This window comes from Oryctolagus cuniculus, chromosome 19 (genome assembly GCF_051225735.1).
Source record: "Oryctolagus cuniculus isolate XC-2025 breed Fujian yellow rabbit chromosome 19, ASM5122573v1, whole genome shotgun sequence".
NCBI classification, from domain to species: domain Eukaryota; kingdom Metazoa; phylum Chordata; class Mammalia; order Lagomorpha; family Leporidae; genus Oryctolagus; species Oryctolagus cuniculus.
In genome coordinates, this window is record NC_142885.1 from 20,456,834 (window position 1) to 20,475,198 (window position 18,365).

The following is an 18,365-nucleotide window of genomic DNA, read 5'->3' on the forward strand; positions in this document are numbered from 1 at the left end:
ATTCACAGTAGCTTAATATGGAATCAATGGAGTTTCATTTTCAAATGAATGGAAAAAGAACATATGGTACATAAACACACTGGAATACTACTCAGTCATAAAAGGGATGAAGTCTTGTCATTTGCAGCAAAATGCTGGAAACTGGAGTCCATTGTGTTAAGTTAAATGTACCAACATGGATGGATACATGTAGTGAAACATCATATGGTATCCCATAGATATGCATAGCTTTAAAAATCTGGCTGACATTTCCCCATACTGACTTCCTTCCTTACATTCAGTGTACCCACTATACAACTTCTGTAAGCAATGAAATACATATTACTAAGGGTTTGTTTATTAATAATTATATGTGTATTAATAGGTACTAGATTTACATTTTTAACGTTACCAGAGAATTGGTAGGCTTTATGCCCCATCTGCATTACATAGGCCTGAATGGAGTTACAAGATATCTTGACCATATTCATTACCAAAACATATTTATATTGAATTTCTAAATACTGTTTCCAAATGGATTCCTTTGAAACACTAAGCATCTTTGTCTATATTTAAGTATACATTCTTAATGGAAATTTTGTAAGAATGCATGTGATTTAAGTGAGGCAAATTTGTTGTCTTTCCTGCTCTTTATTATCTGAGAGGCAAATGGAGAGACAGAGTCATGTAGAGAGAAGACAGAAGCAGAACTCCCTTACACTAGTTCATTTCCCATTTGTGCAAAAGAACTGGGAATGAACCTGTTGAAACCAGAAGTTAGGAACCCAATCCAGATCTCTTATATAGGTGGTATGAATCAAAATACTTGATCCGGCGGTGCCAATGAGCTCAGGAAGGGGTAGGTTGTGCTAAAATATGAGGGCAATTGACATTTTTTTGGTTCTGCCGGGAAGACAGCCTGCTACCCCTGTGACATGTGTGTTAGGGGAGCGCCACTTGTCATTTTTCTGTACCAGCTTTTCAGTCTGAAGAGAAAACCTGTTTAGAGCCTCACAGTTGTGAAATCTCCAGGTGAAGCTGAGCCCAGACCTACCTAGTGAGCTCATCTCATCAAAATATGTGGAAGTGAAATAATCTGAAGAAAATTCAGGACCACAGAATTTACTAATTGAAATATACTGTATTTTGCACGCCAAGAGTAAGAGTGGAGAAGAACCGTTTTTTCCCTACTGCAATCATGGTGGAGGTGGAGGAACAGCAACAGTCACGGAAGACAGACTTTTACTTGGAACTACCAAAAGTGGAACTTCATGCCCACTTGAATGGATCCATTAGTTCTAATACCATGAAGAAGTTAATAGCCAAGAAGCCAGACTTTAAAATCCACGATGAGATGACTATGATTGATAAAGGAAAGAAAAGAACTCTTGAAGAATGTTTCCAGATGTTTCAGATAATTCATCAGCTTACTACTAGTCCTGAAGATATTCTAATGATCACAAAAGATGTCATTAAAGAATTTTCAGATGATGGTGTCAAATACCTGGAACTAAGGAGCACTCCCAGAAGAGAAAATGCTATTGGAATGACTAAAAAGAGTTATGTGGAATCTATACTTGAGGGTATAAAACAGTCCAAACAAGAAAACTTACACATCGATGTTAGGTATTTGATAGCAATCAGCAGAAGAGGCGGCCCTTCAGTTGCCAAGGAGACTGTTAAACTTGCGGAGGAGTTCTTCCTTTCTACTGTGGATGTAGTTCTTGGCCTTGACCTTAGTGGAGACCCTACTATAGGACGAGCAGAAGACTTCTTGGAACCTCTTTTAGAATATAAAAATGCAGGTCTGAAGTTGGCATTGCATCTTTCAGAGATCCCAAACCAAGGAAAAGAAACCCAAATGTTCCTGGACCTACTTCCTGACAGAATTGGGCATGGAACTTTCCTCAACTCTTCTGAGGGAGGATCCCTGGATCTGGTGGACTTTGTGAGGCAACATCGGATAACTCTGGAACTATGTTTGACCTCAAACATCAAAAGTCAGACAGTTCCATCTTATGACCAGCATCATTTCAGATTCTGGTACAGCATTGCACATCCTTCTGTGATCTGTACCGATGATAAAGGTGTTTTTCCAATATACCTTTCTCAAGAGTAGCAGCTGGCACCTGAAACATTTAATTTGACCCAGTCTCAGGTGTGGGATTTATAGTATGAATCCATCAACTACATCTTTGCTTCTGATAGCACCAGATCTGAACTGAGGAAGAAGTGGAATCATCTGAAGCCCAAAGTGCTACAATTTTAAGCTATAATGAAGTCAACTACCTTTGGGTTAGTGTTGCAACCAATCTTCCTTTTTTTTTGACAGGCAGAGTGGACAGTGAGAGAGAGAGACAGAGAGAAAGGTCTTCCTTTGCCATTGGTTCACCCTCCAATGGCCGCCACAGCTGGTGCGCTGCAGCCAGTGCACCGCACTGATCCGATGGCAGGAGCCAGGTACTTATCCTGGTCTCCCATGGGGTGCAGGGCCCAAGTACTTGGGCCATCCTCCACTGCACTCCCTGGCCACAGCAGAGAGCTGGCCTGGAAGAGGGGCAACCGGGACAGAATCCAGCGCCCTGACCAGGACTAGAACCTGGTGTGCCGGCGACACAAGGCGGAGGATTAGCCTAGTGAGCCTCGGTGCTGGCCGCAACCAATCTTCTTGTTATATCCCATAAGCTGTCCACCACTGCTTTTAGGAAGCACAGCAGCCAAGTACCATGGGCTCCATTACTGAACCATACCCATGGCTGGTGTTCAGTTAATATGTCTTAAACTGACTAAGGCCTTGAGATGTAGCTTACTTCCCTGCTGCTTACTTGGAAAGACTTTAAGTGCTGTTGCTACCTAAACTCCCTGTTCCACTAGTGATTTCTTTGATTTAGCAGTCCCTCCCCAATAGCTAGAGGAATCAAAGTAATTTCTTATCAAGAAAAGTTTTGGACTGATAGCCTACAGTAAAGGAGAAAGGGGAAAATAAATTACCACCAAGACCCTTATAAGCCTGCTAGCTTGTGACGATAGCCCTGTATTCCATTGTGCTTACTCTAATCAGACTCCTTTCACTTGAACTCTATCACTGCAGTTTTTTTCCTTTTTCTTTCTTTCACTGGAGCTACCAAGATTTCTACTGCACTACTCATTTTCTTCATTTGCAAAGATCTCTCTAGTAGTGGCAAAACTGGAGTTACTGGGGTTCTGTGCATGACCAGTAACCACACTACTGGTCACACTATCAGACTACTGGAGCAGGCCTACATAAACTCACACTTGTAACATGTCTACTTCAGATGAAGACAAGAGACAAACTAAGATCAGTTCTGAATGGTAAGAAAAAGAATTTATTACATATCAAAGTATACTTGAATTGCTTTGCTCCTTAGAATATATATCCTTGATATCAGGAAGTTGGGCTAATACTAATTTCAGTTGCTAAGGGTTTCTGAAAAGCATTTGTTCTCTTTGGGAACAGGGTGAAGGAAGCTCTGAGGTTTTTGAAGTACTTAGATGTATGTTTGTAATTTCGTATAACATTATATTATTCTCTACTCCCATCTACTCATATAGAAATCACAAAGTAAAAAAGTAATGGTTTATCCATAAAACATGGATATTTTGCAGCCACTTAAATGTTTATGTATATATATGAAAGTTAGTGATGTGAGTGCTTCTAGTTTATTAGCTTTATCACGAAATTCTTTTCACAGTATGAATGTCATACTAGTTTTAATTGGGAGTGGGAAGGTGAGGAGGGCATAGGTTTTCCTGTTTGAGGTTCCAGAATTCAAAATATGTGGATTGACTGACTTACCTCAAACGGTAGAGTTAGAAACATACCAGGGGATTCCAATTCAATCCCATCAAGGTGGCATGTACCAATGCCATCTCACTCGTCCCAGTGATCAATTTCTGTTCACAATTGATCATAATGATAGGACTAAAAACCAAAGGGATCACATAAACAAGAATAGTGTCTGATAGAGAACATTTATGAAGCTATGGCTAACATCAAAAAAAATTGTTTGGAGATTTTTTCTTTGTTTGAAAGACAGAGAGAGGGAGAGACAGGGAAAAAGAGAGATCTTCCATCTGTTGGTTCACTCCCCGGGTGGTCGCAGTGGCCAGGGCTGGATCAGGCCAAAGCCAGCAGCCAGGAATCCCATCTGGATTTCTCACGTGGGAAACAGGGACACAAGTCCTTGAGCCATCATCTGCTGCTTCTCAGGAGCACTGGCAGGGAACTGGATCAGAGGTGGAGTAGCCAGGACTCCAGCTGGTACTCCGACATGGGATACAGGCATCCCAATGCTGACTAAACTCATTAAGCCACAATGCCTGCCTGGTAACATCAAATTTAATGGTGAAATATTTAAATTTTCACTTAAGATCAGTAACAAGTAAAGGACAGCTGCTCTAACCACTACTCTGTGATACTGATCTAGAGGTCCCAGCCAATATAATAAGGCAAGCAGAAGTAAAAAGTAGAAGGATTAGAGAAAGAAAGAAGTAAAAACCATTTCTTTTTTTTTAACTTTTATTTAACGAATATAAATTTCCAAAGTACGATTTATGGATTACAATGGCTTCCCCCACATACCGTCCCTCCCACCCACAACCCTCCCCTTTCCCACTCCCTCTCCCCTTCCATTCACATCAAGATTCATTTTCGATTATCTTAATATACAGAAGATCAGCTTAGTATACATTAAGTAAGGATTTCAACAGTTTGCTCCCACACAGAAACATAAAGTGAGAAATAATAGATGATTTTTTTTTAAATGATGATGAAATCAGATCAGACCTATTGTCATGTTTAATCCCAGTGAGAGTCAAGTTGGGAGTTGATAATTTCTTTCTTTCTTTTTTTTTTTTTTTTTTTTTTTTTTTTACAGAAGATCAGTTTAGTATGCATTAAGTAAAGATTTCAACAGTTTGCACCCCCATAGAAACACAAAAACACAAAGTGAAATATATTGTTTGAGTACTCGTTATAACATTAAATCTCAATACACAGCACATCAAGGACAGAGATCCTACATGAGGAGTAAGTGCACAGTGACTCCTGTTGTTGACTTTACCAATTGACACTCCTGTCTATGGCATCAGTAGTCTCCCTATGCTCCGGTCATGAGTTTCCAAGGCTATGGAAGCCCTCTGAGTTCTCCGATTCTTATCTTGTTTAGACAAGGTCATAGTCAAAGTGGAGGTTCTCTCCTCCCTTCAGAGAAAGGTACCTCCTTCTTTGAAGACCTGTTCTTTCCACTGGGATCTCACTCGCAGAGATCTTTTGCCAGAGTGTCTTGGCTTAAAAACCATTTCTATTTACAGATAACATGATTATTTACTTAGAAAATCCAAAGGATTTTCCAAAAGAATTCTACAAAATGAAGTAACAGTCACAGGAAGAAATCAATATTCAAAAATCAGTTGAAGAAAAAGGTGAATGATTACAGTAGAATAACACACAGTGGGAAATACCTTACTGCATCAGAAAATAAGGGAGTGCAAAATGAGTACAAGAGCTAATTTGAAGAGACTCCTACAGTCCACTCTGAGATAATTTTAGCATTGAAATATAGGATAGTAATAGATTTTTTAAAAATATTTATTCATTTATTTGGAAGTTAGAGACATCCTCCATCTGACAGTTCACTTTCCAGATGGCTAGAATGGCCAGGGATAGGCCAAGCCAAAGCTAGGAGCCAGGAGCTTCAAATGGGATTCCCATGAGGGTAGCGGGGGCCTGAGTGCTTGGATCATCTTCCGCTGCTTTTTTCCAGGACATTGCCAGGAAGTTGGATTGGGGGTGGAGCAGCCAGGACAGGAACTGGCATCCAAATGATAAGCTGGCATTGTAGGTGGTGGCTTCACCTGCTGTGCCACAGTGCTGACCTCAGGATAATAATAGATTTTTAACTCATCAAAATAAAAAATTTGAGTTATAGTAGTAATAATATATGGAGGAAAAGGGAAAGTTTTTCCTTAAAGTAGCATGTCAGCTAATATACAGTCAGTCTTCTGTATCCATGGGTTCTGTATCTGTGAGTTCTGCATCTGTGGATTCAGCTAACTGCAGATTGAAAATATTCAGAAAATACTTGTTTATGTGCTCCCTTTGACTCTTAGTCCTTTCATTATGATCAATTGTGAACTGAAATTGATCACTTGGACTAGTGAGATGGCATTGGTACATGCCACCTTGATGGGATTGAATTGGAATCCCCTGGTATGTTTCTAACTCTACCATTTGGGGCAAGTCAGCTTGAGCATGTTCCAAATTATACATCTCTTCCCTCTCTTATTCCTACTCTTATGCTTAACAGGGATCACATTTCAGTTAATTTTCAACACTTAAGAATAACTGTGTGATAATTACAGAATTAAACCAGTCATATTAAGTAGAACAGACAAAAAAACTACTAAGAGGGATAATGTATTAAGTTGTTCATTAACAGTCAGGGCTATGCTGATCAAGTCACCATTTCCCATAGTGTCGATTTCACTTCAACAGGTTTCCTTTTTGGTGTTCAGTCAGTTGTCACCGATCAGGGCGAACATATGGTATTTGTCCCTTTGGGACTGGCTTATTTCACTCAGCATGATGTGTTCCAGATTCCTCCATTTTGTTGCAAATGACTGGATTTCATTGTTTCTTACTGCGGTATAGTATTCTAAAGAGTACATATCCCATAATTTCTTTATCCAGTCTACCGTTGATGGGCATTTAGGTTGGTTCCAGGTCTTAGCTATTGTGAATTGAGCTGCAATAAACATTAGGGTGCAGACCACTTTTTTGTTTGCCAATTTAAATTCCTTTGGGTAAATTCCAAGGAGTGGGATGGCTGGGTCAAACGGTAGGGTTATCTTCAGGTTTCTGAGGAATCTCCAGACTGACATCCATAGTGGCTTGACCAGTTTGCATTCCCACCAACAGTGGTTTAGTGTCCCTTTTTCCCCACATCCTCGCCAGCATCTGTTGTTGGTAGATTTCTGCATGTGAGCCATTCTAACCGGGGTGAGGTAAAACCTCATTGTGGTCCAAGTGATCAATTTCAGTTCACAATTGATCATAATTAAAGGACTAAGAGTCAAAGGGAGCACATAAACAAGTCTAGTATCTGCTAATACTAACTGATAGAATAAATAAAGGGGAGAGTGATCCAACATGGGAAGTGAGATACTCAGCAGACTCATAGAAAGGCAGATGTCCTAAATAGCACTCTGGCCTCAGAATCAGCCCTAAAGGCATTCGGATCTGGCTGAAAAGCCCATGAGAGTATTTCAGGCATGGAAAGCCAAGACACTCTGGCAAAAGATCTCTGCGAGTGAGATCCCAGTGGAAAGAACAGGTCATCAAAGAAGGAGGTAGCTTTCTCTGAAGGGAGGAGAGAACCTCCACTTTGACTATGACCTTGTCTAAACAAGATAAGAGTCGGAGAACTCAGAGGGCTTCCATAGCCTTGGAAACTCATGACTGGAGCATAGGGAGATTACTGATGCCATATACAGGAGTGTCAATTTGTAAAGTCAACAACAGGAGTCACTGTGCACTTACTCCTCATGTGGGATCTCTGTCCTTAATGTGCTGTGCATTGAGATTTAATGTTATAACGAGTACTCAAACAATATATTTCACTTTGTGTTTTTATGGGGGTGCAACTGTTGAAATCTTTACTTAATGCATACTAAACTGATCTTCTGTAAAAAAAAAAAAAGAAATTATCAATTCCCAACTTGACCCTCACTGGGATTAAACATGACAATAGGTCTGATCTGATTTCATCATCATTTAAAAAAAATCATCTATTATTTTTCACTTTATGTTTCTGTGTGGGAGCAAACTGTTGAAATCCTTACTTAATGTATACTAAGCTGATCTTCTGTATATTAAGATAATCGAAAATGAATCTTGATGTGAATGGAAGGGGAGAGGGAGTGGGAAAGGGGAGGGTTGTGGGTGGGAGGGACGGTATGTGGGGGAAGCCATTGTAATCCATAAGTTGTACTTTGGAAATTTATATTCATTAAATAAAAGTTTTAAAAAAATAAAAAAAGAAAATATTCAGAAAAACAATTGTGCCTACACAAGAGTGTGTACAAACTTACTTACCATCATTTCCTAAACAGTAGTGTGACAATCATTTATATAGTGATTACATTGTAGTGATCTTGAGATGATTTACAGTATGTGAAAGGATGTACATGGATTTGAGCATCTCTGGGAGGTCCTAGAATCAATTCTCCATGGATACTGAGAGATGATTATAGGGAAAGAATGATGGAATTAGAAAATGTAGTGAATGGAGGCCAGCATTTTGATGTAGTGGGTTGAGCTGTCCCTGTAACACCAGCGTCCCGTATGGGTGCCAGTTTGAGTCCTTGCTGCTCCACCTCCAATCCAGCCCCCTGCAAATGAGCCAGGGAGGGCAGCGGAGGATGGTCCCAGTGCTGGGGCCCCTGAACCCATGTGGGACACCTGGGTGAAGCTTCTGGTTTGGGCCTGGCCTGGCCCCAGCTGTTGCAGCTATTTGGGTATGAACAAGCAGATGGAAGGTCTTTCTTTCTTCTCTTTCTGTAACTTTGCCTTTCAAATAAACAAATCTTTAAAAAAAGAAAAAGTAATGAATGCTGAAACTGGTGGATGAAACAAAGTATTTAATGAGAAACACGGTCTCAAAGTATTCCTACATATTACTAATAACAATGGGGGATAGAAACTACAGTGAAGAAACCCAATAAACACACCATATCCAAGGAACAAAGTTAATACCACCAATATTGGGAGAAACTAAATCATGTGTCTCCTGATAGTATGCACTCAAAAAGATACATTTCTTTTATGGTATTCGTTCCAAAAATGCACACACTGCACCTAATCATGAGGAACCATCAATTAAACCTAAACTGAAGATCATTCTAAAAAATAACTGACCTAATACTCTTCAAAAAATGTGAAGGTCAGGAAAAATGAAGGGTAAGATTTAAAAGAGACTAAAAAGAAATGTCAGATATAAAATATGATCCTGGAGATGGGCGTGCATCCTACATTGGAGTGCCAGTTTCAATCGTAGCTACTCCATTTGTGATACAGAAGATCAGTTTAGTATACATTAAGTAAAGATTTCAACAGTTGCACCCCCATAGAAACACAAAGTGAAATATACTGTTTGAGTACTCATTATAGCATTAAGCCTCAATGTACAGAACACTAAGGACAGAGATCCCACATGAGGAGTAAGTGCACAGTGACTCCTGTTGTTGACTTTACAAATTGACACTCCTGTATATGGCATCAGTAATCTCCCTATGCTCCAGTCATGAGTTTCCAAGGCTATGGAAGCCCTCTGAGTTCTCCGACTCTTATCTTGTTTAGACAAGGTCATAGTCAAAGTGGAGGTTCTCTCCTCCCTTCAGAGAAAGCTACCTCCTTCTTTGATGACCTGTTCTTTCCACTGGGATCTCACTCGCAGAGATCTTTTGCCAGAGTGTCTTGGCTTTCCATGCCTGAAATACTCTCATGGGCTTTTCAGCCAGATCCGAATGCCTTTAGGGCTGATTCTGAGGCCAGAGTGCTATTTAGGACATCTGCCTTTCTATGAGTCTGCTGAGTATCTCACTTCCCATGTTGGATCACTCTCCCCTTTATTTATTCTATCAGTTAGTATTAGCAGGTACTAGACTTGTTTATGTGCTCCCTTTGACTCTTAGTCCTTTCATTATGATCAATTGTGAACTGAAATTGATCACTTGGACTAGTGAGATGGCATTTGTACATGCCACCTTGATGGGATTAAATTGGAATCCCCTGGTATGTTTCTAACTCTACCATTTGGGGCAAGTCAGCTTGAGCATGTCCCAAATTGTACATCTCTTCCCTCTCTTATCCCCACTCTTATGTTTAACAGGGATCACATTTCAGTTAAATTTCAACACTTAAGAATAACTGTGTATTAATTACAGAATTAAACCAGTCATATTAAGTAGAACAGACAAAAAAAACTACTAAGAGGGATAATGTATTAAGTTGTTCATTAACAGCCAGGGCTATGTTGATCAAGTCACCATTTCTCATAGTGTCGATTTCACTTCAACAGGTTTCCTTTTAGTGTTCAGTCAGTTGTCACCGATCAGGGAGAACATATGATATAATAAAATACTATTTTTAAATTGAAAAAAAAAAAAAAAACTTGATCCATCACCTGCTGCTTCCCAGGGTGTCTGATATTACAAGGCCAGAATCTGGAGTAGAACCAGGGCTCAAATTGAGGCACTATATTATATGTGGGCATCCCAACTTGTGACTTAACTGCCAGGCCACATACCCATTCACTTTTATTGTTTCTAAAATTTCTTGACAGTCCAAGACTCTTAAATTACAATACTCTATGATGTGCCCTGGATGCAATTTCTCTTGTAATCTTCATACTCATCTTTAATGGTTTGAAAGTCACATTTTATTCCTGAAGTGTAGATATAGAATTATCTCTATAGATTACTCTAAAATTGGCAAATGTTATTAAGACTTTTCATGGAAATAAATGAATCATATATCTGAATGATATAACAATTGTAAATATTAAGGTGACCAAAAGAAAGTATCAAATGACATGAAACAAAAGACACATGGGTGATCACTGAGGTCATAAATAAGAGTGTCAATTGTTAAATCAACAACAGGAGTCACTGTGTACTTACTCCCCATGTGGGACCTCTGTCCGTAATTTGTTGTACTGTGAGAAGTAACTATAAACCTTGTTTTCAAACAGTATTTTATATGTTGTGTGTGTGTGGTACAAATTGTTGAAATCTTTAAGTGTAGAAGTGGTCTTCTGCATATATACTTAATTAAAAATGAATCTGAATGAAGAATGGGATGGGGAGGGAGTAGGAGGTAGGATGACAGTGGGGGTGGGAGGGTGGGTATGGGGGGAACAACCACTATATTCTTAAAGATGTACCTATGAAATTTATATTAACTAAATGAAAGCTTTCTAAAAAATTTTTAAAAAGAAGTCAATAAAAAAATAGAAGCCCGGAAGCCTTGGGTATTTAAAACTCAAATAATCTATATAATCTATGGGTAAAAAAAAAAAAAAAAAAACAAAGAAAATTAGAATTTGTGTTGAATGAAACAAAAATACAAAATAACAATGACAACTGTGGTAGATACATGGAGGCCAGAATGTCTTTGTGACTCTCATATCTGAGGTGGAAACTACTGCCCTTTGAATGTAGGCTGGCCAAGGCTTACTGAGCCAATAAAGTTGGCATATTTAAAACACTGAAAAAGCTAATAGTAGCAAAGGATGCCACCCTAACTGGAAATGTATTAAATTTAATTTGAATATTGCTCTCTAAATAAATGACAATATTTTAATAGTTTGTTATGATATCAAATTTTAATTTTGGATTTAAAATGTTAAGAAAAAAGGGAGAAACTTATTTTATATAATAAAATAGGATTGCAGTAACTTATTTATATAATATTAATGATTCAAAAGCAACAAAAGAAAACTGCAACAGGAATTGTATAAAATTAAAACTACTTATACACAACAAAAAGCACTATCAGAGTGAAAAGGGAACCCATTTAATGGGAAAAGTCTTTACAATGCATATTACAGAAGAGATCATTATTGGAGATATATTGCATATAAGAAAATCCTACAACTTAGAAACAAAAACATTTAGAGATGGACATATGATTAAATAATTCTACAATTACTATAGAGACCTTCCCTGTTAAACAGAAATTGAAAAAATTTCACCCCACTTGTTTAGCTTTATGAAGGATGTTTAAGGATGTGCTATACACAGAAACACAGAAACAGGGTCATCAATATGAAATAAAGTGAAGACATAAAATGTCCTAGTAAAAGTACAAAGGAAATCCAAAATAAACAATAGGAAATAGGAATATTCACCAGCGCCGTGGCTCAATAGGCTAATCCTCCACCTTGCAGCATCGGCACACCAGGTTCTAGTCCCGGTCGGGGAGCCGGATTCTGTCCCGGTTGCCCCTCTTCCAGGCCAGCTCTCTGCTATGGCCAAGGAGTGCAGTGGAGAATGGCCCAAGTGCTTGGGCCCTGCACCCCATGGGAGACCAGGAGAAACACCTGGCTCCTGCCACCAGATCAGTGTGGTGCGCTGGCCGCAGCGTGCCAGCCGTGGTGGCCATTGGAGAGTGAACCAATGGTAAAAAGAAGACCTTTCTCTCTGTCTCTCTCTCTCACTGTCCACTCTGCCTGTCAAAAGTAAAAAAAAAAAAGGAATATTCATGGAAAAATGGCAGGGCTGGGGCTCGTGCTGTGGCATAGCAGGCTAACACCCTGGCCTGAAGTGCCAGCATCCCATATGGGTGCCGGTTCGAGTCCCGGCTACTCCTCTTCTGATTCAGCTCTCTGCTGTGGCCTGGGATAGCAGTAGAAGATGGCCCAAGTCCTTGGGCCCCTGCACCCAAGTGGGAGACCCAGAAGAAGCTCTTGGCTCCTGGCTTTGGATCAGCACAGCTCGGCCCATTGCGATGAATTGGGGAGTGAACCAGATGAAACACCTCTCTCTCTCTCTCTCTCTCTCTCTGCCTCTCCTCTCTCTGTGTAACTCTGACTTTCAAGAGAATAAATAAATTTTTTAAAAAAGGGAGAAAAATGGCAGGGCTAAGTTGTTCTTTATCAATAGGCACCTTGAATGCAAATGGCTTCAACTCTCCAATTAAAAGATACAGACTGGCCGAATTGATTGAAAAACAAGACCCATGTATTTGCTGCCTACAAGAAACACCAACAAAGATACATGTGGACTGAAACAGAAAGGATGGACAAAGTTATTCCATGCTAATGGAAACTAAAAAAGAGCTGATATAGCCCTCCTAATATCAGCAAAGCATATTTTAACACAAAAACTGTTAAAAGAGAAAAAGAAGGGCACTATGTAATAATTAAGGGAACAATTCAACAGGAGGATATCATTATAATAAGTGTATATGTACCCAGTTACAGGGCATCTGGATATTTAAAAGAAATGTTAGGGACCTAAAGAGAGATATAGACTCCAATCCAATAGTAATGGGGGACTTCAATACTCCACTTTCAGCAATGGACAGATCACCAGACAAAAAATCAGCAAGGATACAACAAAGTTAATCAATATTGTAGACCAAATGTACCTAAAAGATATCTATAGAACTTTCCATCTCACAGTAGCAGAACACACATTCTTCTCACCAGTCCATGGAACTTTAGGATAGACCATATGCTATGCCATAATGCAAGTCTCAGAAAATTCAAAACAATTTCAATCCTACCATGCTTCTTCTCTGGCCACAATGGAATGAACCTGGCAATCAACAATTTAAGAATCTCTAGGACATATGCAGACAAATGGAGACTGAACAACATGCTTCTGAATGAATAGTAGGTCATAGAACAAATCAAAATATTTCTGGAAAGAATCAAAGAGTACAATACATCATATCAAAACTTATGGGGTACAATAAAGGAAGTGTAGAGAAGGACGTTTATAGCAATTGGAACCTACATAAGAAATTGAAGGGCTGGCGCCGTGGCTCACTAGGCTAATCCTCCGCCTTGCGGCGCCGGCACACCGGGTTCTAGTTCCAGTCGGGGCGCCGGATTCTGTCCCGGTTGCCCCCCTTCCAGGCCAGCTCTCTGCTGTGGACAGGGAGTGCAGTGCAGGATGGCCCAATTGCTTGGGCCCTGCACCCCATGGGGGACCAGGATAAGTACCTGGCTCCTGCCATCAGATCAGCGCCAATGGCAAAGGAAGACCTTTCTCTCTGTCTCTCTCTCTCTCTCTCACTGTCCACTCTGTCTGTCAAAAAATAAAAAATAAAATAAAATAAAATAAAAAAAGTGGATGAGGCATAGGATAAGATCTGGTGGAAAGAAATTGAAAGACACCAAATAAGTGAGCTGTCAATGCATCGCAAGGACCTAGAAAAACAATGAACCAAACCCCAAGTTAGTAGAAGAAAAGAAATAATTAAAATTAGAGAAGAAATACACAAAATTGAAACAAAAATACAAAAGATCAGTGAGGGCCAGCACCATGGGTCAGTTGGTTAATCCTCTGCCTGTGGCACCGGCATCCCATATGGGCGCCAGGTTCTAGTCCCTGTTGCTCCTCATCCAGTCCAGCTCTCTGCTGTGGCCTGGGAAGGCAGTGGAGGATGGCCCAAGTGCTTGGACGCCTGCCCCCAAATGGGAGACTGAGAGGAAGCTCCTGGCTCCTGGCTTCAGATCAGTGCAGTTCCAGCCATAGTGGCCATTTGGGGGGTGAACCAACAGAAGGAAGATCTTTCTTTCTGTCTCCCTCTTTCTTACTTTCTATAACTCTACCAGTAAAATAAATAAAAAAAGATCAGTGAAATAAGGAGCTGATTTTTTCGAAAAAATACACAAAATTGATACACGACTGGGCCAACTAACCAATAAAAGAAGGAAATGATCCAATTCAATAAAATCAGAGATGAAAAAGGAAATATAAAAATAGATAATATAGAAATGAAAAGAATCACTGGGACAAATTACAAAGAGCTATATGCCAATAAATTTGAAAGTCCTGAAGAAATGCATACATTTCTGCACACATACAATCTAATTAAATTGAGTATGAAGACAGAAAATCTAACAGACCAATAACCAAGACAGAAACTGAATCACTAATTAAACCATCCCAATAAAGAAAAGCCCAGGGCTGGATGGTTTTACTACTCAATTCTACAAGACATTTTAAGAGAACTAATTCCAATTCTTCTCAAGCTATTCAAAACAATTGAAAAAGAGGAAAACCTCTTAAACTCGTATGACACCAGCATCATCTTCATTCCTAAACCAGAATAAGAAACAACAGAGAAAGAGATCTATAGATGAATATCCCTGCTGAATATAGATGCAAATATCCTCAAAAATATTAGCTAATTGAGCAACACATCAGAAAGATCATTCACCCAGACCAACTGGAGTTTATCTCTTATAGATAGGGATGTTTCAACATTCTCAAATGAATAAATGTGATGTGATACATCACATTAACAAATTGAAAAAAAACAAACCATATGGGTATCGCAATGGATGAAGAGTAATTCCACTCTAGGAATTTACCCAAATGAAATGAAATCAGCATATGAAAGTTATCTGTACCCCCATGTTGATTGCAGCTGAATTCACAATAGCTAAGATATGGCGTTGATGCAGATGTCCATCAACTGATGACATGATAAAGAAATTATGGTATATATACACTATGGATCACTACTCAGTTATAAAAAAAAAAGAAAGCCTGTCCTTTGCTACAAAATGGATACATCTGGACACCATTATATTTAGTGAAATAAGTGCATCCCCAAGACATAAATATCATATGTTTTTCCCAACCTGGGATAACTAATAAAGTGCCCAAAATGTAATGTATTGGAGTGAAATAGGCATTTTGAAACTTGATGATTGCAGTTCTTGTTGAGGAGCAGTGGTTTTTTTTTTTTTTTCTTCATACTGTTTGTTGAACTCTTACTTAGTGTAGGGTTAGCTATACAATCAGAATGTAAGCTGAAAATACATCTTTGTAAAAATTAAGAGTGGAGGCCGGCGCCGTGGCTCACTAGGCTAATCCTCTGCCTGCAACACTGGCACCCCAAGTTCTAGTCCTAATTGGGGCACTGGATTCTGTCCCAGTTGCTCCTCTTCCAGTCCAGTTCTCTGCTGTGGCCCGGAAAGGCAGTGGAGGATGGCCCAAGTGCTTGGACCCTGCACCCACATGGAGACCAGGAGGAAGCACCTGGCTTCTAGCTTCAGATCGGCATAGCGCGCTAGCCATAGTGGCCATTCGGGGAGTGAACCAACAGAAGGAAGGCCTTTCTCTCTGTCTCTTTCTCTCTCACTGTCTAATGCTGCCTGTCAAAAAAAATTAAGGGTGGGAATATGAGAGGGAGGAGGAAGAAGTGTTTCAGCATGGTTGGGAGGGAGGGAAGAGTGGGAAGTATCACTATGCTGAAGATACATGAAATTGTGTAACTTAAATATAATTTTAAAAACATTTTTAAAAGATGGAAATTATGCCTTTTGTATAAAGAAGTTGCCAATTTTGTTAAAGTAAAAAACTCCCCCAAATTTAGTGCCTTGTAACTCTTTTTTTTTTTTTTTTACAGACAGAGTGGACAGTGAGAGAGAGAGACAGAGAGAAAGGTCTTCCTTTGCCATTGGTTCACCCTCCAATGGCCACCGTGGCTGGCGCGCTGATCCGATGGCAGGAGCCAGGTACTTATCCTGGTCTCCCATGGGGTGCAGGGCCCAAGCACTTGGGCCATCCTCCACTGCATTCCTGGGCCACAGCAGAGAGCTGGCCTGGAAGAGGGGCAACTGGGACAGAATCTGGCTCCCCGACTGGGACTAGAACCCGGTGCCGCAAGGGGGAGGATTAGCCTGTTGAGCCATGGCGCTGGCCTACTCTTTCTTAACTATATGCTCATGCTCATCCCTCCAATCCACAGCAACCAGAAATCTACTATTTTGAGAAATCTGCCTGTTGTAAACATTACATGCAGTTGATGATGGTATCTAAGTGTTCTTATGCACAATGTAGAGCCCCCATCAACAAATGAGGTCAGAAACCTACCTCTCAGTTGCACTCAACTATAACATATGACCAGCAGCAGGTACCTGGGAAAGAGAAAAAATGAGCATGTCTTGTCACACTCAGAATACTCACCAACCAACTGCTGGGAGAGGAAGCCTCATGCTCTTGACTCCACATATCTGAAATAGAGTTCCCATTTCACTGACAGGAGAGAGAGAGAAGTTCTGGATTGAAATACCACTGGATCTCCATGCTGTTACTGATTCTTAGAAGATCTTCTTCAGTAAGTATTTTTCTTTTATTTGCTGTATGACCTTCCAATCATTTAAAGAACATTTAAATGGTTGGCTTTTTGTTTTTCTTTTAAGTAATTTTCTAAATAGGGGTCTGTCATGCCAGAATTTTCTCTAGGAACCATTAAATTTTTTTTCAAGAACATTTATATATCTTTTTAATTAGGTTAGCTTTACAAGCAACTTGAGAGCTGTTTCATAAAGAAACACTGCTTCCCAAATTATGACTTTATAGTCTTTTCTATATAGGAATCCTGAAATTATTTGCCTACTATTGATAAAGTTCTGTGTTTTACAACTGGTTAATGTGTTGAATACAAATAAGCATTGTGAAGAATTATCTTTAACCAGGATTAAACACATAGATGCCACAAATCATTTTCAATTTAGTTTTAATTATAGTCCTGCTCGGTGACAAGTTAACGGTCCCACTAACATCAAATGAATAGTTTCAGGGAGTATTAAAATAAATGACTATCCTTATTTCTTGATATTTTCACAATGATCTCCAAGAAAGTATATAAACTTATTCAAAAAATATACAATTTAAGACCTGTCTATCAAGCACAACCGATAGATATTAGAATCTGATAACTGTACAACTGCAAAGGTACACACATTTGAACAACAGGGGCTCCCAAATTAAAAAGCTGTGCTATACATTTTAACAGACTTCACTCTACATAAAACAATTCCTACTAACCCTAAAAATGATAGTGCTTTCAAGATATGGTCCAAGGCAGTGCACTGCACTATAGATGAGATGGCAAGAATAACTTGCACTCCCAGATCAGGCTGGCAGAGAGGAACTTACTGTAGGGATGTTATGTTAGCATCTGGGGGAGGAAGTAAGACAAAGCTGAACATGGGCAAGGAGAAGCAATAAACTATCACCTTTTTTCCTGCAGGTTCTCCTAAGTGAGAACATGATATCAAATAATTAATCATTCTAAATTCACACTGTCAGTTTCACTAAATAATTTTTTTCATTTTTTACATGAACAATAGCAATATTTTAATAAAAATTACTGAGATTTCCATAGAAAAGGTCTGTAATTACATACAAACTATACAGATTCTAAAACTGTTGTAAATTGAAATATATAGGAATATTTCTGTATACTCAGATTTTGGCAAAGAAGATAGAGGAAGGAGGATAGAAAACTTAAATTAGTAAGGGCTCTTTGCTAAAGGGCCTAAGAGAATGAAATCCAGGAAGTCTATCTCAACTCATTCTTTAACTAACAGAAGTCTTAGAGGCCTTGCGTGATTATGTGGTGTTTCTTCTTTTTCTAAAATGTAAAAAAGAAACCCCCCCCAAAATAAAATTGTCTGGTTTTGCACTTTTTTGTTTTTCTAAACTAAGCATACATCTATCAGTACTGACAAGAAGGCTGGCATCACATTTGAGGAATGCCTCAAGAGCTGTCTGAAGACTCACTGAACAACAAGTCTGCATAAACACATTTCCTTCTCAGTGCAAATATAATCTCC

The 18,365-nt window shown here is 39.4% G+C and overlaps 1 pseudogene; it reads left to right on the forward strand.

The window, feature by feature from the left end:
* Positions 1 to 1,175: 1,175 nt before the first annotated feature.
* Positions 1,176 to 2,268, forward strand: LOC149120391 (N6-Methyl-AMP deaminase pseudogene; annotated as a pseudogene).
* Positions 2,269 to 18,365: the final 16,097 nt, after the last annotated feature.